The sequence below is a fragment of the Furipterus horrens genome, unplaced genomic scaffold (assembly GCF_987537825.1).
Source record: "Furipterus horrens unplaced genomic scaffold, mFurHor1.1.pri manual_scaffold_3, whole genome shotgun sequence".
Taxonomy (NCBI): domain Eukaryota; kingdom Metazoa; phylum Chordata; class Mammalia; order Chiroptera; family Furipteridae; genus Furipterus; species Furipterus horrens.
This window is the reverse complement of record NW_028327173.1, coordinates 134004155-134019669: the sequence shown is the minus strand read 5'-3', so window position 1 is coordinate 134019669 and position 15515 is coordinate 134004155.

Here is a 15515-nt window from a genome sequence, read left to right as displayed (position 1 = left end):
TAAACAAGGTTGATATATAAATACTTCTCATCGTAAGTTTTCGGTTTTAATTTTTTTATGATTTTTTCTTTGATCTATGAATTATTTAGATGGGCATTTTAAAATTTTCAAACTTATTTGGAAAGTGAGGGGGAGGAAATGTTCTTGTTTTCTTATTGATTTTCAATTATGTTTAATGGTGATCTATATTATATAAGTGTTTGCTCTTTTTGAGCCTTCTTTCTTGGCCTTGTACTTGATCAATTTAGCACATGGGTTGTTAATATAATAACTTTTTTTTGTGCTATTCCATGCATGCTTGGAACAAAACATCAAGACTATTACATTATTTAGCTCTGCAATATATACTTATTAAATTTCTTTGATCTAAGTAGGTTTGTTAAAAATCTACTATAATTTAGATCTATCAAGTTTTGGTAATTTTGTTAATATTTTCTTTGTATATAGACTGAGTAGTTGATCATTTTGTAGCCTAAGAAATAGCAGTTTTATATAATCTGAATTTCCCATATATCAAAGTTTAGAATACTTTGAATCTTTCTGGTGATGAGTTCTGTTTATAATAATGTAAGGGCCTTTTTATAACAATATTTTTTCCATAAAGCTCTTTTTTTGAGAATGTCGTAGTTATTAATTTTTTTGATTAGTATCTCATTTGAATATATTTTACATATCTTAATTCATTGAAGTGTTACTTTTAATGAAAAAGTATATATAAGGTATATAATATATAATATATATTTTTCATAAGCTATATGTTGCTAAATAATTTTAATCTAAACATTTGTGTTTTATGGGAGTCATATGAAGCTGCTCTTTGGCCTTCCTTTTTCCTCCTCTAGGTGGTCAAGACATGAGTAACAATAAGCCCCGGGAGAAAAGGTCAGGAGAAGGCCTGAACCACATGATGAGCAATATGAAAGATCAGGGGGTCTAATCTGCACGACCAGCAATATGTTAGGGGAGGAACGGTCACTCTGGGGGCAGGTCCCACCTTACAATTGTCGGTTGCCAGACACCTGGGTCTTTTAACCCTGGTGACCTTCTGTACCTGGTTTATCATTGCTGCTCTGCTCATGTCTGTCTGACTGCCTACTATATCATCCCCACCCAAGGATTATTGACTCTGAATTCTTAAAGGGAAAAGGATATAGAATTTCCCATATAAGCCTTTGCATGACCTCTCCACGAAGCATTAAAATTTCAAGACAACGAGGTTCTGACCCAAATCAAATAATTTTAGGATTAAAGCCTTGTATCTGTCGACCACAGAGACCAAGTTTTGGTAAACTAGAGATAATATGTAGGCCTCAGTTGTGTTTCATCTCCAGGATCAGAAAAGAAGCAAGGCCAGGCAGGGCAATGCCATGGCTGACCTCAGGACTAATGATTCCCTGCCCTATCAGTGAAGACCATGACACTGAGGAGACACACCTGGAAAGTTGGTGAATAATCTATTGAGATCCTCCCTGAGAACTCCTGATAAAAATCCTCAAGACTAAGGACTCAGTTCTCTATCCCCCCACTTTTTCTCTCTCTCTCTTTCAAGGGTCCTTCTTAGACCACACAACCCAGCTGACTCACTTCTTCCATGGCTCACTTCTTGTACCTCTGTGACTTTCTAAATAATCTTTTGCTTGTAAAAAAATATAATTAAAAAATAAAAATTTGTATTTTAACTAAAATTACAGTTGGTGTGACTGATATCTTTGCATTTGTTTTTACAGTTGTCTGTTCTGCTTGTCTAGTCATCATCTTTTTAGCTTTATTTTGCCTTATGTAGGACTGTCTTCTTCATTAATTTTTCTTTTTACTAATTGAAAAATTACCTTATTTCTATATGTGTTTTGATTATTTTTAAACTGATATAAATCATTCATTTTTAAATATAAAGTTAGTTAATAATTTCTGCTTTCTCTTATAAAATAAACATCCCTAAAACACTACCTCTAATCACTATCCCCTTCTTACCTTATTTCTATTGATCTGTTTTCTAGCTAGATATTTTTATTCCTCCCAAATTAATTATTACTCCACTAGTGGCTGTCTTAAACATTAAATGTTTTGCTGGTTTACTGATTTAAATGATTTACTGATTTTTTACTTACCAGAGCTTCTGGTACCCCACTTCTTCCACTGAAATCAATTGTCATATTTCTTTAGATCAGTCCTTTGCAATTCTTCCCATGAAATATAACAGTCTTCAATACCTTTATTTTACCTTTTCTTTGCTATAGTATATTTTCCTGTATATAATTCTAAATTGACTGTTATTTTTTGTTAGAACTTTGAAGACAAAATTTCCATCATTTTTCTTCCCTCTATTGTATAGTCTGTCAATTTAATTGTTTCTTTTGTAAGAGAAGACCTGACTTTTCTCTCTAGTTGATTTAACTTTTTTCTTCTCTGGCTTTAGTGCTCTGAAATTTTTATCACAATGGACCTAGCTATTGATTTGTTTTTATTAATTTTGCCTATTTTTTAAATATCAATTCTGAAACATTCATCACCATATTCTCTGGAATATTATCTTGCAATTCTTCTCTATAGTCTTTTGTGATGAAACTCCTCTAAATACATATGGAGCCCATTTTATCCTCCATGCTGACTTTGCCTCTCTTTCCATTATTTCATTAATCTTGTTGCTTCATTCTGGGTTATTTAACTAATCATCTAGTTCACATATTATTTAGTTGTGACTAATTATTTAATATTGATTTAATTTTAAATATTAATTATTAAAATTCTTACTTTCCTAATTTTTTCTTTGTTCCATCAAGCCTAGTTTATTTCATTGGGTTTTAATTCTTAATTTAATATCTGAATTATTAATATAATAATTTTTATTTCATTTTTTAATCTCAAGTTATTTGGGTTATAACCACTTTATTATCTATTCACTAACATAAAATTGATAATTAAAATTTGTAGTTTGTATTGGAACTTGAACTTTACACAGTTTCAGTGATTTTTTTTTTAGAAATCCATGTAGCCTGGGTATAGGACTGTCCATCAAAAATAATTGTTTGCTTCTACCAAGTACCTCAGTGGCATTACCAGCCAGGAACCATTTTGATACTAATAGTTTGGTTTCTCTTTCATGGCCTATGTGAGTAAAATAAATTCAGATCTCAAACTCCTGCTTAACTGCTGATCTCTTAGTGGGATTCACAAATCCTTTTCCACATCTTTAAAAGAAAGTCTCTGTCTTCTCCCTGTTTCACTGGCAAGATTTTATCTAATTTAAGGATGAAATTATTCATGGACCCAGCTTTGTGAAGGGATCTCACTATTCAATACCTAGCTTGAAAGGACCTCAATTCTTTATTTACCTCAATCCCTTAAGTGTGGTGAAATCTAAGCTACTTTCTCTCTGATGATAAAACCATTCAAAGGCCCTAACTTCATTCAGGGTTTCACTACCAAATACCTGCTTTGACGGGGGGTCAGTCTTTAACTTTGTCTTTCAAGTGAGGTGAAATGAGAATTTAACTTTCTAGCTCTCAGCAGATAATGCACGTTCAACCTCCCACTTCAGAACAGCCCCTGATTTAGCCTCTGCATACAGTTCTGGTTTTCAGTTTCACCTGTGTTCCTAGGACCTGGAGATTTCCCTTTCTTTATTGAAAGTTCAGCTATGCATTAAAGAAATGGTATTGTTGTTTTTGCATGTCATCCAAAAATTCTAGCTGCCAGGTTATCCATCTAGATGCCGGGTCTGCTATCTTGTTAGAATCCTAAATGCTCTTTGAACCTATTCTCTACTTTGGCACCCATGAGGGCTAAGACACACCTCTATCCATAATAGTTATGGTTATGAAGTGAATTGTGTCCATGTAGGGGACATATAGTTGCAAAGACTCCTTGGACAGTGCCTCTCAATCTTTAAGTCACCTGGGAAACTTCATTAAAATGCAAACTCTGATTCAGTAGGTGAATCACGTGATACCAAGGCTGCTGGTGGCTTTGAGCAGCAAAGTCCAATGGGTTTTTGAAGTGCACTCTCTAAGGAGGTGTCTTCCCCCTCCGTCCGCCCCTCTACCAGCTGCCTTCTGTTCTAAGTCACTGTTTATAGCAGAATATTTGTAGGTATCTACAAATATCTGATGTCCTAACCAGACCACCAAAATTCTGTGTTTCTTAAATGGAACACAGTTTTATTCATCAAGTTTTTTTATGTTATTTTCTTGCCATTTTATAGTTTAAAAGTCTCACTTTTAACTCAACAACATTGGCTATTTCACTTATCTGCTGTGTGCCTCAGCTTTCCAAAATTTGGGAGGCTGAGTAAATAATTTTAGAGATAATGTCTACATTTTCTGAATCCATAATATTGCCTCTATAGAGAGTACCACACTGTACATTATCCAGGGATGGGCTCACTGTCCTTGGCTTTGTCCCTACAGTTTTGTGAAAGGAGAATTGCTTACCAACAGAAGACTGTTGCCTGTCTATTACCTACACTGGACACTTTAAAAATGAGGCACAGTCTGGACAGAAGAGACTACAGGGTAAGAGTCTGCTCTCCGTAAGGATTGTCTATCTTAAATTCCTCAAGGTGAACATCATTGCCTGAAGGGGAGCATAATAAATTGCTTCCCCAGCTATGATGTTGTTTAAAGACACAGTTTCTGGGTCTACTGGCTTCATTACTCTCTAACCAGGTGGAGAAAGAGATCTCAAAAGGGACTTAATGGAACTCTCTTTGCCCTTTTATATGCCCTAATACACATTACTGACTGTCCTACCAGAGGAGAGAAAGGAAATAAGTTTGTTATACACAGCTGAATGTGGGCACCCAAGAATTATGTTCATCCCCAAGGTAGTATTTGAATAGTTTTTCTCACCCTTTCAACACTTAATTACTGAGCTCAATTTATAGTGATAAAATATTTCTAAAAGAGTGCATTATATATATAATATATACATATATATATATATATATATGTATATATATATATAAGGGAAGTAAATGAGGGCCAAACATTTTAATCTCTTTGTTTCTATATAGAAACACACACACACACATGCACACACACACACATACAGATTGTTTTAAGGAGATTAAAATACTTGGCCCTCATTTGCTTCCCTCATTCATTTCAATTCTGGCTTATCTGTACTTATGAGAAAGTGTCTTATATTATCACACACACACACACATACACACACACACACACTCCAAAAAAACTCCTCAGAAAAGCCCAAACAATTCAGTGTCAAATGCTATGGAAAAACCTGGGTGGAGTATAACTAACAAAGTAAGCATGCATTAGAAACCTGGAACTGGGTTCCCAAATTCCCAGTGGCCTGTAGACGGATCTCAGCCATCCAGGGTCAGTGCTTTAAGCTGCATATTTTATACCCAGGATTTCCCCATATTGAGCTTCTCTAGCCCATGCCTAATTTTAATGGTATCCTAAAGCAAGTACAATAAGAATAAGCCAGCTTATTCTTATAGGCCCTACTTCTCAGGGAGACAATATGAGAGGATTTCACTCACCACACAGGTACTCTGAGCTTTACTGGACAAGCATTTCAGATGTAGAATCCACTTAAAGGTGTCTACTCTTTAAATCATCCAGAAATGTGTTATAATGCATAGCTGGTTATTTTCTCTTCATTTAGCATTTCAACTCTTTTTCTTAATGTTTTTCCCCACCAACAATCTACAACTGACTGTTCTTCTAAAAAAAAAAGGGACAGAGAATCAAAAGAAACTTCAATCAGTGCATTATCTTTCAAATAGAAGTGCCCAGACTAAAATTAACAAGAACATTGGCTTCTTTAACCTAAGAACTAACCCACTGATCTTTATGGCATTATTTTCACAGCCAGCCAATTCTATGTGCCTGGAGACAAGAAGAAAATGGAGCATTGGCATATGGACGATTCCCAAATCCAACTTTAGTCAATAATTCCTACCAAAGCCTTTAACAGAAGAAAGGCAAGGTGAATAATGGAATATAATCTCCTCTTTTATCTCACCATATGGTGGAAGATCTGGAGAGAGCAGAACTTCACAGAGGTGGGAAGCCCCCAGAACAAGAGAGCCTAATGTAGAGAGAAAACAAATGGCTGCCATGTTATCAAGAACAGACTGAACTCTCTGTGTTATAAGACCCAAAGTCCTGGGATCATTCAAGCTACAAGAGAACATACTTTGCAGAAAGCTTCATAGAGAAAATCACACTGGACTGTGGGCTCAGAAGGGCAAAGATGTGTCTGGTTTAATTTAACCCTCACAACTTAGCACATTGTCTGACACATGATAGCTACTAAATATACACTCCACATCGTTTTTCAAAGGGAAGAAAGGGAAGAGGGAAAAAAGGAATGAGACAAATGAGACATGTTTATCTGGTTACACATTAGATTTTGTTGCTTCTTATTGATGGAGCAGCATGATGACCTCTCCTTTTAATTTCACAAAGCTGCTGGCATTTATTGAGAATTACAGTGTACTCTTGACTGATCCTTTATCACCATATGCCCCAGTCACCCATTGAGGTCTGAATTGGCACTTACTCAGTGTGCCCCAAGTATAACTTTGTGACCACGGGAGCCAGTGTTTTCTGTAATTATGCTCCTGGGCTGTGAAATCTGTTCCCTGTTGAGATAAAGAGAGGAGCGTCTGTTGTAGAAATTAGGTTACAGCAAAGGAGGTACATGTATTTGCTGATATCTTTAATCTTCACTGTGGTTTTAATTTGATTTCCATTTGATTTTCTTTATACACTGCATCACCACTTGACAAAGTGGTAGTAATTATAATGACCACCAATACTTATATAATTTTACCAAGTGCCAGATATTGTTTAATCCTCATATAAGCTTTATTGAAGGTACTATAATTGGCTTTATTTTACAGATTAAAAAAAAAAAGGGACAGGAAGGTTAAGCAACTTAAGCAACAAAACCACGGTTCAATCCAAACAGTTTGTCTCTAATACTATGATAAATACATTTTAACTACATATAATTGTATATGTATATGAGTGAATAATGTGTATATTTTAAAGTAGATAGCATTGTAAGTTTGAACAATGGCTGATATTCTTAAAATTTGTATTTTATAGCAATATATGAGCAATTATATAGCAATAGCCACATCCATGTCCCAACCGCTATGCTGTCTGCCTTATTACTATGTCTTAATACACACAAGTGAGATTCCATTTTACAGAGTAGATCATTGGTTTGTATGATACTCCCCCAAAGCATATTCTAGTAAATGGCCTTGTCATAAATTAAACCCAAGCCAATTTCAAAGATATGCTCTTAGAAAGTATTGACGTATAACAGAGTTTGGTCATATAACATTAAAAACATTAAAATATACACCCAGTTTGTTAGAAATATGGGTTGAATGTTCACAATTGGGACATATATTGGTCAACATATAGATTTAGGGTTCCTTCTCCTCCTCTATCTCTATACCTGCAGACTGCAACATGTGTTATTGCAAAACTAAACACACACATACAGAGGGAGAGAGAGAGAGAGAGAGAGAAAGAGAGAGAGAGAGAGAGAGAGAGAGAGAGAGAGAGAGAGAGAGAGAGAGAGAGAGAGAGAGAATCAAGTGAAATGAATTCCAGAGATTTATAGGATTTAAGCTCTTAAAAGGGACAGAAGATGAGAGGCTTTGAAAAAAGAGAATTGAAGTGTCTTCTCAGCTAATGAGCCGTGTTGGATACCATCATTTATCATTCATTTTTTCAAAAATTCTGTCTTGACTAAAGAAGAACTTCTTGATCATGTGAAGCAAAGGGCTTTATATCCTTGATTTACTTACAATTTCAGAAGCTAATTTAACATTCTAGAGGAAATGCGTATGTGTATTTTCATCAGACCAAAAAAAACAAAACAAAAAAAAGTTTAAGGGCTCTAAAGGGTGGAAATATTTGGCTAATTTGATAAATAGAAGGTCTTATGGCTGGGTTAGGGTGAGCAAATAGACAAAGTGGCTGACAAGAACTAAACCAGAAGGCCCCAAGATAGGCCAGCACTAATTGACTTGTGGAGACTCAGCTAACTTCTCTGCTTTTCTGAGAAAGTAGAGATCAATCAGCTTTATGAGGTTCCTTTCCCACCAAGAGGAGTCCCAGGTCTCCAGCCGCTATCATGTCACAGAAGCTCTACAGAGCAGTGCTGATATTATTCTCTGCTCTCTTCCCTGCTGTCTCATCAAAAGAACACAGAGAAAGGACTAGCTGGCTTTTTTTACCTGTGCTACCAGCAGGTCATAACTACATTTTCATGGAGATGAGGACACAGTAGTTGAAAAGAAATCCTGAAGGCTCAATTCTCTGTGCGGTCCTAGGGGTACCTAGGTGAGTCTAAGGTGATTCCTATGTTTTCGCAGTTTCCAGACTTGAAAAGAGACTGGCAGGGGCCCAAAGCCCCAATTCCCAGGGACGAGAGTGATGACAAGGAGGGGTCAGAAGAGCCAGGGAGCCCATGAGCAGAGGCCGGGCTTCCTGGTAGAGACAATATTTGAGCTGCATCTTTGTTTTTGTTCTTCCATCTCTTTAGCATCTATGGCTAGGGCATGGTGACAGGTTCAGAGAGGAATGGTCTTGACCTAAAAGCTGTACAATTTAGAGGGGTTGGGTTTGTTTTATATATTTGCTATAATTGTTGTATTGAAGTATCATTGACATGTGATAAACTGACCACGTTTCAAATGCACAATTCAATAAATTTCACATATGCATACACTCATAAAATTACCACTACAATCAATATAAAAGACATATTTATCATCCACAAAAATCTCATGGGTTCCTTGGAAATTTCTCTCTTTCCCCCCCCCTCTCATCTTATCATTCCCCCATCTTCAATCACCAAGCAGCTTTCTGTCACTATAATTTAGTTTGTTTTTTCTAGAAATATAAATGAATGGAATCATATATTATGTACCCTTTTTTGTCTGGCATCTTTCACACAGCATAATTATTTTGAATCATCCATTTTATAGCACATATTCATACTTAATTCATTTTTAATGCTGTGCAATAGTCCATTGACTAGATATACCACGATTTATTTATCCATTTCTTTCTGATAAACATTTGGGTGATATCCAATTTGTTACCAATATTTTCATAATACTCTGTGGCTCCTGCTGGTATGCGTTGGCTATGTTCTGTAATTTCTTCCTTCCTCCCTCAGCAGGCCCAGACCTTTCTCGGCCAGGTTATGTTGTGACTTTACCCTAGTTACTCCTCTGAAGCCAGGGAAATAGATGGGATATGTTCTGAGCTACTGTGTGCTACCTTGCAAGCCACACAACACTCCATCATCTCCAAGCAAGGAAGGAGTGGATCGCTTTTGCAATTTCAGAGGTTCAGGAGTGTCTAAGGCTTTAGGTTGTTAAGTCCATCGATCATGATATCCCATCTCATGTTTTAGGATCCCACTCCTTCTATCCAGGGCACTGACCTAGGCAAAACAGATTTACTGAGATTGCAAATCAACATTCCCTGGAAGCCTCATCGTCAGTTTTTTCTTCCCTCAGGCTGCAGAAAATAAAAATTTATATGCTACCAAAGAGGTTCTTTGACATTCACATTTTGCCTTGAATTGGTTATTAATCATCTTTACCCATTAATTGAATTTTCCCATTCTTTAATAATATTAAGCGACATTCATTGGTTATCAGCATCCTTAATTACTTCTGCCCTAGAACTTCTGAACACTTGAGACATGGCATCTATCAATGGATTCCCTCCACCAGAATCCTTTCCAGTTCAACACTGGTGTAAGTTTCACCACTATAGCATGCTATTATGGATGAATGTTTGTATTCACTCCATAATTCATGTTGAAACTCTACCCCCAATGTGATAGTATTAGGAGGATGGGCCTTGGCACCCCCTATAAAGCAGTCATTGGGTATGGGCTGCCTCTGGGGAGGAGGAGTTAACCTTAGGCAATGCAGCTCCCTTTTGCTGAAGTCCATCCCCAGGAAGTGACTCAGTTGTGAACTGTCAACAAATACCATTCTTGCCAGTTGAGGAACTAGGGTCCTTCAGGGGAGGTCTGGTTGGTACACTGTGCACTGTCATTTATCTGGTAGGTAGTAGACAGTTTTTAAACGTCATCTCATTTTATGTTCTTAGTCACTACCTCTTTCATTTCTGATGTATCTTCTCCCTTACATTCCACCCTAACTGCTATAGGTCAGAACTTCATTATCTTGTTTTTCAGAAATGTTATAATATTTTACCCCTTTTGACTCATCTCTGTCCTCTTCAGTCTTGTCTCCACGTTGCCACCATGGTGAGTCTTCTACAGTGAAAATCCTCTGTGTGTCACTTACGTTGGTTCAATGACACCCCACTGCCTATGAGATAAACTCCAGTGACTCAACATGACATGAAAACCTTCATCTGGTTTTTATCTTCTTTTACAATGTATTTCCATAGACTCTCCCAACTGCCCCTGGGCTCTACACAAATTTTAAACTCCTTAACAATTCCCTGTTCTTTCACAATTCATGAGATTTTTTTACATACTGGAACCTCTACCAGTAAAGTCTTTCCCTCCAATTATCAGTGTTATGAACTCCTAATGATTCTCCCTTCAGGACCCAGCTCAAGTGTAGAATACAATCAAGCAGCTTGGATGACTCAATGCATTGTGTTATCAATTTATCTGATATATATTTATATTAATGATCTATATTATTTATATTCATTTGTCTATTTTCAATACTAGACCATGAGTTCCTTGAAGGCAAGTACTGTATCTTATTCATCAATGGCTTTCCTGTGCATGGCATTTATTTGTGTTCATGAAAGTTTGTTGAATAGGTGAATGAATTAGTGAGTGAACCAGTGAATCAGTGTGACTTTCTTCCTCTTCCCTTTACCTAAATGTACTCTATGTATCTCATTAAATTTTTAAGTAAATAGAATATTTTATAGGCAGTCAAATATATTGTCCTTCCAAATACCTTTATAAAGGTTTGCGCTTGTACAATAACTTGCCTTATCCTGCTTTGTCATTTTTCTTTTCCTTCCAGCTCCTACTGGCCTTTATAATACATATATAAATTAATAAAGCAAATGAAATAGTTAACTGGTAAATGAGTTAGTAAGAATGAGGTCAAGAAGAGAAAAACTCCTACTGTTAATGCCAGCTATATCATCGCAAATTTCAAATACCACTTCACCTGTAAAATTGTTAAAGCAGACAAAAATACATTTTCCAAAATGCATTTCATCATCCAAAGATAATCACAATTTTCACCTTAAAATAATTTCTTCTGGTCTTTGCATGTATGCACATGTATTTATTCTTACAAAGTGTGGATCATACTCTGCAGACATTTTATATCCTGCAATTTTACTTACCAGTTTATCATGAACATTTCCTCATATCTTTCCAAAAATGTATTTTAATGACACATAATTTTCCTTTGTGGAGTTGATCTAATGAACTTTTGGTTCCCTAAGCTAGTGGAGGCAAATTATATTGAGAATGAGATGGCTATCTAATACTTACTATGATAACTAGAGTCTGTCAAATACCTGCAATATAGGGAAGTTAAAGGGAAAGAGAAATGTTGAATATAAACAGATAGTTATTGAGCTTTTTCTCTCCACAGAAGAAATTTATTGGTTATTATTTCTTTGATATTAAATAGTTAAGAGGATTTTAGCAAGTTACCTAAAAGTCTTAAATTAAGGATTGATTAATATTTCTATATAATTTTCCCTCATTTCATTTAATCAATATGGCACTTTAGGCCTTTTCTCTCTTACATCATTATGCACTGACCTTTCCATTGTTAATGCTTCTATTCTATGCCTGAGCAGAGGGAAATTTTTTCCTCTTTTCATAGATTAGCTGCAAAGAAAATTTATGTGACATTCAAAAGAATTATTTCCAACCTACCTTTTCAAATGCCTCTCTGACACCTAATGATGTAATTGAGCTACATTAATTTTAGAGAGTATCTATATTTGCATAATACAAATTTTATTTTAATGTACTTCAAAATATGCATTGCTTGAAAATTAATGCAATATTTTTTTTGCAAAAGACACATAACTCCATTATTTATTTACTCTATCACAGTATACTTTGAATTTCATGGTTGTTAAAAAAACTTGAGTCGATATCAATATTGTAAGTTTTATTCACTCTACCTCTCACCAACATTCAGATTTTTTCACTAAGAGCCATTTGTTGATGTTCAGGGTACCCAACAACATTAAAAAATATTTTAATGCAGATTTTATGCACAATAATACTGTCTAAATTCAAGCTTCTCAATATTTCCTCTATATAACTTAATTTATTTAGGAAGATCAAGGGAATTATGTAAAGTAGGAATTTTTGACTGCATAACTTAGCATAAAAGTAGGATTAACAAATTACATGTTTCTTTACTGATAGTATTCTTAGAGCCACTAAAGGAATAATAAAATAAGAATAAATAAGGATAGAATAGGATTCACTCTGAATCTCAAAAAGGATGCACTATTCTCTCTTCTCCAGCCATTCACCAGGAAACTCTGTTCTTGCGTCATAGGTCTGATTATTCTAGAATATACTGGTCTAAAAACATTTGTACTTTTAAAAACATTTTTAGTTTTTCAACTTTCTGTTTGATTTTAGGGGTCCTAACTGACATGGTAAGATTACTGTTAGTTGTAGGACCAAGGAATGGACTGAGGAAAACTGAAAGGGAATGGTCTCAATGTGCATCGGGGACGAGCTCTGCGCGGAGAGCAAGCCAATGGCTGTGCATCAGGCGTCTGTCCCACACGTTGTTCACCAGATTTCTGCTCAGGTCTATTTTGAAATATTTCCTAGTTCACAGCAGCTTAAGATTTGTTTATTCATTTCTCTCTTTGAAGGCTTGACCTGATTCTGACCACCTCTTGCTGTTTTCATAGCCACAGTGTCAGGCTGAGCCACCACCATTTCTGTAGGCCCTGCAACAGCAGTCTCTTCCGAGGTTTCCGGACTTCAGTCATTGTTCCCCAGCATCTGTTCCTGACACGGTAGCCAGTTATTCCTTTAAAATGTAAGTCACGTCCAGTTTGACACCCCAACTGCCTTAGAGTGAAAACGAAAACCTCTGGCATAGCTACAAACATGTGAAAGATCCAGCCCTTGCCCTCCCCCTTAACCTTCTCTTCAAAAACATTCTTTCCCAGTCTTGCCTCTGACTTTTCCACAAATACACATTTCTGAGCATGCTCCCTTCTCTGCACCTTTGCCCTTGTGGTTCTCTCTCCCTCCAAATATCGGCATGACTTGTTAACTCACTTCTTTCAGAGAGTAAGTGAATGAATGACTACCTTCCAGAAATCACACAGTTGCCATCTTCCATGAGGGAAACTGACCTGTCTGAGACAGGTCAGTAGACAACACCAGCTTAGTTGGTCTTAAATGATATCAATCAAAAGTTCAAAAATGATCCTTATGGAAGCAAAAGTATGGAGGAAAAAATCTTCAATATCCTATTCTCCATTTGGGATTTGTACAAATTGTGATAGACTGAGAGACAAATGTGAATGTGCTTCCATTTTTCTTTTTCTTTTTTCTCTTGGTTCATAAAAACCACTATGGTAGAGCAAGAAATAATTCTGGGGATCTTTTACAATAATCTCCCAATTTTCAAAGTATAATGAGACATAAAATGAAGCAGTTTCCCCCCAAAGTTTGTAGCTCCTGTTAGAAGAATCACAAGTAAGATGCACGTTTTCTACCTCCCAACTTAGTGTGCTTTACACTACCCCAGATGTTTTACGCTCTGTGCTGTAAAGTAAAATATCTAGAGGCACATGAATTGGATATGAAGCCATAATGATATCTTCAGGGTAAGTATTTGGCTGGATTTCTTTGTTTAGGACTGAGAAAAAAAATCTGCTAAGTATGTTTTTCCTTTTTGCAACATAAGTAACATCTTCCAAAATGGCTTCCAGCTTTGCCTCACTTTCCACAAAAACTTTAAGCTCAAGTAGAAAAGCATATGAAACTGCTAAGGGGGTTTACAGTTGTATCCTTCCCCATATCAATATTCTTTATGGAACTTAGACAGATTCAGTAAAAAGTCTACACATTCCTCCAGCAGAGAATACCCAAACCGTGAACCCACCTTTCATGAATAACTTCTGAACATAAGACTATTCTCATGTGTAAGATACTTCTTAAAGCAACAGACAGTTTTAAAAACCAGAAAGAAATTTTCTTTCTGAGCAAAAACGTGGTTGTTTTTGTGCTCCTCTTTCCTAGTCCCATCAACTTTCGGTGATTTAATACTTCAGCTTTTAAGAAAACACTCTAATGTATAGTTATAAATGTTCTTCATTTTTTAAAACAAAAGTCATAATATATTATACTTAATCATACAGCATATAAACCATTAGTTGGTCCTTTCTTCTCTTAAAATGCTTTTAGGCACCATTGTCAAGTACAGAGGCCATCTCTTATACCCTTGGCTAAAGTAGGACAGAAAAATACCAGAAATATGGACTTAAATAACTCTTGCCAGATATGTTTACAAATAAAAACAAACTGGAGGGCATAATGTACTTGTATGAAAAATATGTTGGTGAATTCTAAAAATAGGTCAAGAATAATTTTTTCTCTTGTGGAAGATCCTTATTGGTTTTCCTTTCAATGGTGTCATTTTTTTCCTATTTTCCCATCTTCTATCTACTTTTCAGGATTATAATAAGGAGGAATAAAGTTTAAAGTAACTTCAGAAGAAGGGGTATGCTTTGTACTGATCATCTTGCATATAAGCAGATTAATTTCTATTTTCAGAAACCTTTATTAATATTGGTTTTTCTATAAAACTTTCATAGGAGTCATTTAGCATTATCAGCATTTTCATCCACACAGCAAGTAAAGAAAAGTAGCTGCTTATATGGAAAATCAGTTGCAGTTTGAATGAATATGTACCCATATCCCTAACTGCCATGTTGAGCTATTCCGTTCTTTATTATTTTAGTATTCCCTCTACTGGCCACCTGGCAATTTCTTTTGTTCTCTTAAGCAAATCTGCTGTATTGCTATTCTTTTTGTCATAACTTAGCTTCACAATAACATATTTCTTTTTCTAGTATTTATTTGCAATAGCTTCCCTGTACCCTATAAATACCCAAAATTATTACCAGGGTGCTAAATAAATCAAGGATTGCTGAATTCTACCAACTCTACAACACACACACACACACACACACACACACACACACACACACGTGTTCTATCTGGTCAAACCCACTGGAAGTTTCAAAGACAGAAGTCAGAGACCTGGAATGAGGCACAGACCAACCACTGAAGGGAATCTTATTTGTGACTAATTACAAATTCTGTAGATTTTAGTATTTACATCCTCAGTTGAGAAGCTATTATACCAAAACAGGAGATTGAGGGGTTTCACATTCTTTAAATTCTCTCCCAATAATTATTAATTGTGTCAAAAGATACCATTTAGTATTTAAATTTAAGAGGATCAGCATTTGAGAAAGAAACCTAGGAGGCAGAGT